This window comes from Falco peregrinus, chromosome 12, assembly GCF_023634155.1.
Source record: "Falco peregrinus isolate bFalPer1 chromosome 12, bFalPer1.pri, whole genome shotgun sequence".
In the NCBI taxonomy this organism is placed as follows: Eukaryota; Metazoa; Chordata; class Aves; order Falconiformes; family Falconidae; genus Falco; species Falco peregrinus.
In genome coordinates this window covers 7,120,251-7,131,215 of record NC_073732.1, presented here as the reverse complement: position 1 = coordinate 7,131,215, position 10,965 = coordinate 7,120,251, and the positions used below count along the sequence as shown (strand labels likewise).

The following is a 10,965-nucleotide window of genomic DNA, read 5'->3' as shown; positions in this document are numbered from 1 at the left end:
ACATTTGTTTCTTTTGCAAAATATTAAATAGCTGATGGAGCAGAAGGGGACTCTTATCCATCAGAGAAACTGAGCTTCGTTATTGCAAGCCTCTGAGAAAGCCACAAGAACGTGCAAACTCTTTTCGGCTGCAAATCGATCTCACAACCCTGGGGCCGCAGAACCCATCCTTAAAAACCGAAATAACAGCAGGATGCCAAAAGTTTAGAACGTCACATTCAGGTGAATACAGGAGTTAATGCGTTGCCTTCCCCGCTCCCTACCAAGGGGAGGCCGCCCTGCAGGGCCGGCTCAAGGGCAAGCGGCGATGCCCCAGCCGCAGGGCTGGCAGGGGCCAAGGCAGCGCGGCGCCAGCCCGGGGCGAGCGGCACCGCAGGGCCGAGGAGGGGCCAGCCCCGCTTGTCCTGCACGGCGCGACACCGGCCCGGCAGCCGCGGTAAGGACGGCGGGCAGGATGCGGCGGGCCGAGGGCTGGCGGCGGCGGGAAGGAGCCGGGGGGGTGGCGGCGGGGCCGCGGCCCTCCCGTGGTGTCGCGGCGCGGAGCTGTCCCCGCGGGGCCGCGCTCCCTGCGGCGAGGCCGGGTGCGGCCCTTCGGCAGCCGCCTTGCCGCTTCTTCGCCCACCCCCCCCGGCAGCTGGGCCCGGGGGGAGCCCGTAGCGCGGCGGGATGGCGGCGGCGGCGCTGGGCCCGGCGCTCCGCTCCTCTCGGGCCGGCGCCGGGGCCTGGCGGCTGTGGCCGCCCCGCGGACCGGGCGAGGGGGACGAGCCGCAAACGTGGTGCGCGGCCGGGCGCCGGCTGGAGGAGCGGGCGCACGGGCACCGGGGGCCGGGGCGGCGGGGAGCGGGCCGGGGCGCCGTGCCCCTGTCCCCCCCGGGCACCCTGCGGGCTGGCGTGCGCCCCGCGTCAGCTGCGCAATAAACACAGAGCCAGGGCCATATTTACAGTAGCAGGTTAAACCTTTTTATTTTTTGCCTTTTTTTTTTTTTTCTTTTTCCCCCCAGAACACCCACTCAGGTGCCAGTGAGAGTTACAGAAGGCAAGAGGATTTTTGGTTATTTTTCTTTTTTAATCTATCTGCCTTTCGCTGTGAAACTTACTCATATTTCTCTTCCACGTTAAGAGGTTGTTTCCCCCCTTGTGCAACAGCTGTTGTTTAGTTTTATAAATTCTCCCTGATGTTTGTTTTCTTTACGCTTTGCAGCAATACAGCATGTGTGAGTAGTGCATTTTTCAGGCGTTAATTTTTACTAAAGTCTAGTTACATTATGTGATTCTAGCAGTAAATTAGCTTCCTGCCTTTACCTTCAGAAATGCAAATTTTAGAATTTAGCATAGCTATGATAAGCTAATTAGCGTTCAGGTGATCTGAAAGACCTTTGAGAAGCCCAGAGATGTCGGGGAGGAGGGAGGGGGGCACTGAGGACACAATAGATGGCAGTCCTGTCAAAGGGGAATTTGAGCTATTTGAGGTTCTGCCTTTTAAAATCATTTAATGAGACAAACCAGATTTCATAGCAGTGATGATTTCTAAGGTCATAAAATGTTTAAGTGGCGTAGCAGGTGAAGCTGGCTGGGTGATGTTGTTGGCCCCCAGCTTGCTGGCCTGTCTGTGGCCAGGAGGGCTGCCGGAATTTCAAAAGCCAACTTCACAGCTGTGGTTTTCCCCCCATACTGTTTGTTTAGTGCAATGCTCCACTCAAAAAAATGCTGTAGAAGCCTCTTTACTCACCAAGCATTGTGTATTTTTCTCAACAATAACAAGAAGAAACCAAGAAATTAGCTATTGTAGGCTTACAAAGTTAACAGAGATCTTCAAACACATCAGAAATGCTGTACTGTGTCAGACTCAGCCTAGCATCCCAGGAAATGGAGAGAGGAGATCCAGTTTAGGGAAACTGACCTGGCCACATGCTGCCCCTTGTACTCCTGCCACCAGCCACAGCAGCTTAGGGACACCACACATGCACCTGGCCTCCCAGTGCACACTTCAGCCTGTTGTAAAAGTTGTGTTCACTGGCTAGCCCCTACATCTAGTATTGCAGGGAGAAGGTTTGCACTCTGTTTATCTAGTGTCTTCATCATTCTGTAAAACTCAGCTGTAGCTTCCCCAAGCTTCTCTTCTCCAAACCAAACAGTCCCAGACGTTTTTTTGCCTCTGGGATAGTGGTAGCTCCATTCATTTGACCATTTTAACTACCCTTCCTGAGCTGAGACCAGAACCGGTCATGGTAGTCAGAACGGGGGCCTGTCCAGGTTTTCTGTAGTGCTAAAACCAATACCCTGTGTAATGGTCTCAGTACTTCCCTCATGATGCCCAGCATTTTGTTGGCTTTTTGATTGTCCCCCCAAAACAGGGGAGGCACTGTCACAGTGTTGAAGATGGTAAAATTGTATGGTTATTAATATTTATTTAAATTATTATAAGAACTTACAAACATTTAGGGTGATAGTTGCAGTGTGATTGTTGTTGTAATGAGGTACATAATTTCATAGTAGTTGTTTCAGAATCTTATTTCTTTTTCTTTGGATAGCCAGAAATCCCTGTACAGGTGAGATTCTTAAAGAGCAAGCAAAACAGTTCGGATCACACAGGTTTGTATCATTTCCTTGAATTCTTTGGTTGTACAAGATGAAGCAAGTAGAATTCTAAATTGATCATTTAATTAAAATATAACTATATCAAGCAATGTGAACTCTTGAGCCTAGGAGCCATTTACTTAAACTGCCTCATTGCTATGCAAAATCCTCAGTGTTAGTAGGCAAATTCACATATTAGTGTAAGCATTATGTGCATTCCTTTCACTTTGATGGCTTAAAAATTTAATTGCAAATAGCCTTCTCACTGTTAAGTGTGCTACACTGAGGATACCTGGATGCTACTGAATTGGTGCAGGAGGGCATGTTGTTTCAAACAGCAGCTTTATATAGTCATTGCTAACCTTAGCTGTTCGTTCAGTTGAGTTTGTTGACTCTGGCAGTAACTAATAGATCAAGTTCCAAAGGAAAATGAGAAGCCCTATCCTGCATTTAGCAAACTGAGCAATGCTATATATTGCAGAATTCCTTCTTGCTTCCTGGAGGTGGTCAGGTAAACCTTGAAGCATAGAAAGATAGCTGCCTTAGTCAAGTTTTTAGTTTTAATTCTTTACTTTGATGGAAGACCTCTTCCATATAACTGTAGAGCCAGTGAGATGTTGTTTTCTAACTACATAAACAGTGTCAGGAGTTATTTATATATATACTATTATTTTGCATCTGAATGCTCTGCAGGAGTACTTTTAGGGGGTTTGTTAGTTTGCTACCTTTTAAAACCAGCTTTATAAGAACAGATTTTAGTGATTGAAGATGGTTTCTTTACCACTTAGATATCTCCTATTTGTGTGCAAGCTGTATTTCTATTACAAGATTTGCCTTAGGTTCTGCTAAATGTATTTGGCTAATTATAAGAAAATTGCAGAAGACGTTGATAGAGGAAAAATCACTCTGAATGGCTTCTCAAAAGGAACTCGAAGTTTTAGTACGGAGTTTGTTTGGACAGACAAGTTGGTACTTTTACTAAATCAGCAGTTTGTTTGCTTAAAAATAGCCACCCTGGGTTGCAGTTCTGCATGTATCCTTTTTTCCTAGAAATCAGTATATTGTTCTTGTGGATGACTGAGTCATACATGCCAACAGAAGGATGACTATTGGTTACTTAGAATCGTTTATGCAACTGTAGAAGAAAAAGCTTATTCATTAGTGTGATAAGGGCACAAAGAATAGGAAAGGAGCTGAGTGTTTGGTATTGAGAAATCACTAGGGATTATTGAATAAGCAATTCTAAAGATCATACTGCAGCGAATACAAGAAGATGCCAGGAGCTGATTGTATTCTTTTGACCTTGTTGAAATGCTACACAAAGGTGCGAGACTGCTGTTGTGTAATGCAGGCTGAGATCCTGCATTACCCGGCAAACACTGAATGTTTGTCGTTTGCCAAGCTGGTCTTTTTTAACCTATTTTCTGCATAGTTCTGGGTTAGTGTAGTATCATTTGCTTTGTAACCAGACCAAACTGCTACAGAGCTCTGTGTCTAAGCATTGCTGAATGTTTTATAGGCAGTTAGAATAAAATGCCTTTTTTAGAAAATGGATGTTATTCCATGTTTTTCCCAGACAACACAGAGAAAGAATGTGAGAGTGTTATGCTGCGGCTTGTCTTTAAATTTTTACTGTTCAAGGACAACAGCTAAATCTGAATGTATATATGCATGGCAACAATATGGAAGTTCACTGTTGAGTTGCATAAATAGTGGTTTTTGAACTCCGTGTGGCTGAGTTGCTGAATTCCATGTTGCTGATCAGGCAACAGGCACCCTGTACACAGGATTATTTTGCAGGACAAAGGTCCAGAATAAGAATATTAAGGAAAATACATTCTACAGAATACTGTCATGCAAGTATCTATGGGCATCTTACTGGCTTGACTCTGGGCACCAGGCACCTTTGTGTCCCACTATGTGATTCTAGTTATAAACCTGCAACTCACAGACTTAAAAAATTGTGTTGTAGTTGGCTTGAATTCACCTGCACTATTTTGTGTGTGAATTGAGAATAATTCCTTAGCACAATGTTAAAAAAAAAATAATCATATTCTGCTTAAATTTTTTGCACTTGAAAATTATTTAAGGAAATACTGTGTTCATTATTAACTTGAAATTCGGTTTTAGCATGTGTTTCAGACTGTATGAGTCCTGTGGTCATTTTATTATTTATATGTTTCATACTTTGGCCCTGTGCACTTTTTATAGTCAACTTTCTTGTTTAGTGCCTTTCAATCAGTTTCTTTTTGGCAATGGAGCAGAAACGATTTGGAATGGAAATTAAAAACAGAGAACTAGTTTTTATTTGGAAGAAAAAAATCATTAAAAGTACAAAACAAGTGGAAGTCATAGTTAAGTTGATTTCAGAAATGTAACTGATGAAGAGGTCTTGTTGGCCTTCTGTGAGAGGGGATTTCCCCACTGATACAGCCTGAAATAAAGAAATTGCAAGAGTGAAGTATTGTCTCTGGAGAAGAAGAGATAATTCTGCTGAGGCTGCTTTCTCTGTTAGCCGCCAAGGCACTTGGAATTTGGGCCAGAGACATGTTGCAGTTTTCTGTGAGGTAACTTGTCCATGGGTAGCTTTTTGGTCACTACCATTTACTGGGAAAATTGCTGCCTAGACAAAGCTGAATTAGAAATGTCAAGTACCACCAAATTAAGCCAATCTTAAGCAAAAGAAGCCTATGTGTTACTAAAGACAATATTTGTTGTGCTTTGGGCCATTTTCACAGGCAGACATGAAAAAGCCTGGATGGTTTTATGAGGTTGTATAAGCTGCTGCTCTAGTGGAGACTGCAACGAGCTTGGAGGTGATTAGATTTGGGAGTTTATTTGAAGCTGATTTAGAAACTGCAACGGGACTTGCATTTTCTGACTAGAAGTCTGGTGTGGGGTTTGGAAGGGGCAACTTAATGCTTCTGATGTGCTGAATCTGATAGAAAGTCATATATACTATCATACATTTTGTTAATGACTTTCCAATAAAAGAAATGAGGTACACCTGACTCACTGGAATTTAACAATAATATGATCCATCATGTGGCCCTGAAAAAGCTATTTTAGAGGATTAGAGTGTCATATTAGGCTATGTGTAGTATTTATGTGCACCTTGTAAAATTCTTCTTGGCTGGGGCGAGTAACTTTTTGATGAGCAAATAAAATATCACCCTAGATTATATATTTTTCATTTTTTCTCTCACCCAGATATTTATGTTATGTTCATTATTAAAGTGGAAGGTGGGGATATGCAGGTGAATATTTGTCACTGTTGTGGTGGATTAATTTCAGTGACAGCACATGCTGGGAGCTTACTGACTGGAGTAACTTTTGTTATGGCAGTGGCTCTCCTTAGTGACAGCATGAGAAAATCTGATACCTGGTAATATTTTTAAGGGATATTTGTGTACTGTGGTTTGCTATGATTTGGGTCAGCTACTAAAATGTATTTTATATTCTGACTTTGAAAATGTGTCTTGCAACCGTAACAACCTTAATGTCACCTGGTGTAACTCAGCTGGGCTCGGTGCAGCTACATGAATTTATACAAGGTAATGATGTGGGCCAGTAAAAGAATGAATGTGGGCAGCTTTGAACTTGTTCAAATCTAAATTTCATCTAAATTAGTCTAGATTCACCCTCACGGAAGAAGATAACACTTTCATCCTGTGCTAGGATTCAATTTATTTCTGCTCTTTGCAGAAATTTTAGCTCAAGAGTGGGTCTGGCTCAGAGCATGCCCATATCGGTGTCTTGTCCTCCAGTTTACTAATTTAACAGCTCATGAATCAGACTGCACTGCTCAGCACACCATTGTGCTTCTGATAATTAATCAGATATGGCTCTAATTACTGACTTTCAGCAGTACTTAACTGTGGTCATCTGTAATGTCATCTATTATTGACATATTGTAGGAATATAGACAACAGAAAAAGAACTTGCAGGAATTTTCTAATGAAAATTAAAATGAATGTTCCATCATAAAGCCTTTTTTACATAGCTTGAGCATGGCCTCCTCATTTGAAGGTGTCTGCCCTTGTCTGTAGACAGGTGATGTACCATACTGTTGAAACCTGTTCTAAACTGCAGACACTCATGTAACTGGCGTTTATTAGAAGACCCCAGCCTGGCCAAGGCTGTGGGTGCATGTGCCCAGAGCAGAGCACACTGACGCAGAAGCGCTCACCAGAAGGAGCCATATGCAGTTATTGCATGAAATGGGATCATACTGGAACTTGTCTCCTTCAAACCTTATTTTCTTGTGTCTTTTTCATCATTAAAAACACCACCTATAATATTCCAAAGCAGCAAACCTTCACAGTCTCTGGTCAGAGCTGTGCTTTCTCTTGCTTCCATTATCTATGACTTTTGAAGACAGATGGGAAAGATGACAAAAGATGTTATCTTTTACTGATTGGAAGTACAACAAATGGCAGTGTCTGTCATGTCTGGAGGGAAGTTGCACAAACAGGACATGTATTTACAGAGTTTACTGACTTTTCTTCATGCGAAATCAAGCATGGTTGTTTCCTTATAAAACCAGAATTACGCTTAAAAAATTAAGTCAGTTATTGTACTCTTAATCATACAAATCTTACTAATACTGCTTGATAATAGTGATGTTTACTGACATATTCCTAAGGTTTCTGTCAAATGCTGGTAAACTAGTTGAAAGTAGAAGGTGCAGTCTTGCTGTACAAATATTATAGGTAATTATTAAAAATATTAATCACATCTGTCAAAAAATGCTTTTATAGCTCAATCTGGCATCTGTGTCTCTTGCTTTAACAAACTTTTTTCACAAACACACCGCAAGTATTTTCTTTAGAATTTAGGGTTTTTTTCTAGTGGGATTTCAGGTGCTTTGAATTTATTTGATCTTTTGAGGTACACACAAAGACACCATACTGAGGCAGCAAAGACTCGAATAGTGGAACAGACTTTGCTAAAATCTTGACATTTTTAAGCAAGGCAGTAGCAAATCACTTCAATCTTATGAAGGTAGTTTAGAGGTACAGTAGTTATGGGAGTGGTGGGACAGCCTTAGTACAAATGTAACTTTTCCATGATTTTCTCACCCTTCTCTGAAGAAACTGAGGACTTGAAACTGGTTTGCCAGGTAGTGAATACCTATCGATGTAAAATGTTACCATACAATTTACTGTTTCTGCCGCTTGAATGAGAGTTTGGCAGTTGCAGTAAATGAAGAAATGTGGGGGTTTGTCTGTTTCAGTGCCAATGTCTAAAAATTGTTGATTAGTACTAGTGAGAGACTGTAAAAGAGAAAGGTTGGGTTTTTCCTATAACAAATTTGATTTGTTAATACCACCACCTTACAAACTCAATAAGGGAGTGCAGAGAAAATTATGTGAAACAAGTGCCTGTTCTCGGAAGTTTTGGTTGCATTCCTTCTCTGGAGCCTTAATCAGTGTCTAAATGCACCGGGGAAGGTACACAGTGCTGTTGGGTAGGACATAAAAGATCCTAAAATTGCATGTGCATAACAATGCATTATTCCTTGTAATGCATACAGTATTTTTATTAAAATAGAGGTGATACCAGTGTTGGAATTTCTTCCAAATAAATGCTGCCTGTATTCTGTTCCTTTCAGTTCCTGAGTAGGTGGAATATTTTGATGCAAGAATAATTTTAAGTACAAAAGGGATTCCTTTATAGAACTAATCACCCTCAGATGATTTTTGAGATGATCATTTAATGATTATGGAGCACTTGCTTGTATGTAACTTACACGTAAAAGCAGTAGTTTGTCACAGATGTAATAGGGAGAAGAAGAGAGTATCTACATGATGAAGGTATCTACAGGTGCAGTCACTTCAGTTAAGGTATGTGTGAAGCTAAGTTCAGCTTCTGAAGTAGTTGAGGATTAGTTCTGATTTCACAGTTATGGGAGCGGAAGCACCGAGGTAAGGACCTGAATTCTGTAAGTCCTGAAAAACTGCCATCGCAGCACTCCTGAAAGTTGGGTACCAAGGAAATCCCAGAGAGGGAGTCTGCTTCTTGGTTGCAGCCCTTTTTTAGGTATCATGCTGTGTCCATTCTTCCCCTCCCAATCTATGTGTAGTGTGCATTTTTAATTATTCTTTCCTGTTGGAGATCAAGATACGTGTTTGACTGACTTGGAATTTCTTTTTACAGCCTTGCAACAAGACTGCATTAACAGTTGAATTATCCATGTGCACCTTCTTCAAAAGTACTTCGTATTTTAGCTAGACTTGGGAACAGCAATAGGAGGAAACAATTCTGTGTTTTATGGGGCGCCGTTAATGGAATATGCATTGTGTAGGAACAATTGCTAGGGAGCAAATTAATCACAGATTATTTATTTAACAAAGTACATTATTGATGTTACACTTGGTTGACTTTTTGCAAACATACAGCACCTAGTAGGTGCAAATTGGTATTAGCATATTTAAATTGATGCAAAAACTACTGCTTGCTTGGTCTGTAGACCATTTGGCAAGAGAGATGACTTACTGCAGTATTCAGGACTGGCTTAATGGCTTATTTTTATGGAACAGATGAAACAGAAATGTATTGCCCTGGCACAATGTGCACACTCAGTAAGTGCCTGATAACAGCACACTCACCTACTTGTTTGTAGTTTATATTCAGTTGGTAAAACTAGTTAGGTAGCCTGCTTCCTGTGTGTAGGTAAAATGCATACAACTTTGGACTGAATGTAGAAGTCTGTAATTGTAGGAACACTGGGATGCTGCAGCACTTTAAAAGAAGTGTGACTGCCACTGCCTCACATAAGATGAACAGGTCAAGAGGCTATCTCCTCTGTTTAAAGATCTGTGTTTAATGTTTTCTATTCTGTTTGATTTCTCAAGAGATCTTAGCTGAAAAATCAGTTAACTTTCCTTTTTTCTGTTATTTTAGGTGGTGTTATAATGATTTTAAACCTTCAGTTAATTGATACCAGCTGAGATAGTGGCTGAATCAGAAAGTTTTGTTTGAAATCTTAAAAGTTGTACTATACCTGTTGAATAAGTTTAGGATACACTATTTTGAGGATAGAAAGGATAAAAATGCTGCTGTCTTGATTTTTATTTACATACATAGATATTTTATATATAAGGTGTTTGGGAGTGAGTTTTCACCATGTATATATTTGAATAAAAATATTCAAAAAATATTTTGAAATGCTTCTACTACATGTTTACTTTTAGTACATTCTTGGTTTCCATTTTTTTTCTTTCTGTTTGTTGCTGTTGTTGTTTGCGTTGAAGTTTTTCCCTAGAGACTGCGAGGTATAAATGAGTAAGAGCTGCAGTCAAACCATCCAACATGCTTCAGGTGAGAAATAGAGAAGTCTATAGAATTAAAAGCTTCTTTAAAAAAAACAAAAACAAAAAAAACCCCATGCAGTTTATAACTTTCAAGATGTCAATGGAAAGATCAGCAAAGGAAATGTAAACCGCATTTCATCAGTATAGAAGAGACCGTATCAGAGCCGTCAGCTAGCAGATGTAAGAGCTAGAGCTGCTATTGATACATGGAATAGGGAAGAATGGGGGTGTGATTTTCCACCTGAACATGTATTTGTGTGAGTGAGGTGCTGACTGATCCTGCTTGGCTGTTGGGTAAAGTTATTTGACTGTGTCATTGGTTTTAGGTTGTAATATAAGATTGTGTAAGCCTGTTTGCAGGGGGAAGAATGGGGGTGTGATTTTCCACCTGAACATGTATTTGTGTGAGTGAGGTGCTGACTGATCCTGCTTGGCTGTTGGGTAAAGTTATTTGACTGTGTCATTGGTTTTAGGTTGTAATATAAGATTGTGTAAGCCTGTTTGCAGGGCTGGATGCTGGTAACATCGTTGTAGTTATGCTGTAAACAGTTTCTGCTTCTAGAAAATTTGTAGTCTAGAATTAATTGATTTATCATTGAGAGTGCAGCATTGTCTAATCTGTGGCAACAGAATTTATCTAGCAAAAAGTTCGGACTATAGCAGAACACTTAGATATTCTTGCAATGACTTTTCACTTAATCACAGATACTAATGTTTTGCTGCCTGTTTCAAGACGAAAAGACCTTTCCCCATACAATGATGATACATTTACAGAATTGCTGACATTGAACAAAAGAACACTGAGTTTGATCTTTCTGAGTGAAGCACCTATAAAGTTTGCATACAGTTTTCATGTATGAGTTTGTTAGGTTCTACACAGGGATAGTATATCAGAGGAGAGAGAGGGTGCTGTGAAATGTGCTTCCTACAGCTGCGACAATTGTAGGCCGTAAGATTGTTGCTAACCTTTAATGGCTCTACAGCCTGGGAGTCTTTTCTCCCCCAGTATATCTCCCTTAGTATGATGGGAGATTCGAGAAATCAGTAAAATGAAAACATCTAAAAGAATTTT

At 40.9% G+C, this 10,965-nt stretch overlaps 1 protein-coding gene across 8 annotated transcripts in view; it reads left to right on the top strand.

The window, feature by feature from the left end:
* The first annotated feature begins 318 nt into the window (after nucleotides 1-318).
* The window catches only part of NMNAT3 (nicotinamide nucleotide adenylyltransferase 3), a 32,847-nt gene continuing 22,200 nt past the window's right edge, over nucleotides 319-10,965 (top strand). For 3 of the 8 annotated variants that reach the window (XM_055817476.1, XM_055817475.1, XM_055817472.1), the window contains exons 1-3: nucleotides 383-436; nucleotides 2,532-2,592; nucleotides 9,834-9,900. The gene's annotated coding sequence lies outside the window, so the exon portion shown is untranslated. Of the gene's footprint in view, nucleotides 437-2,531; nucleotides 2,593-9,833; nucleotides 9,901-10,965 lie in introns of all 8 variants that reach the window. The other 5 variants (XM_055817478.1, XM_055817477.1, XM_055817474.1 and 2 more) reach the window with 3 other exon arrangements.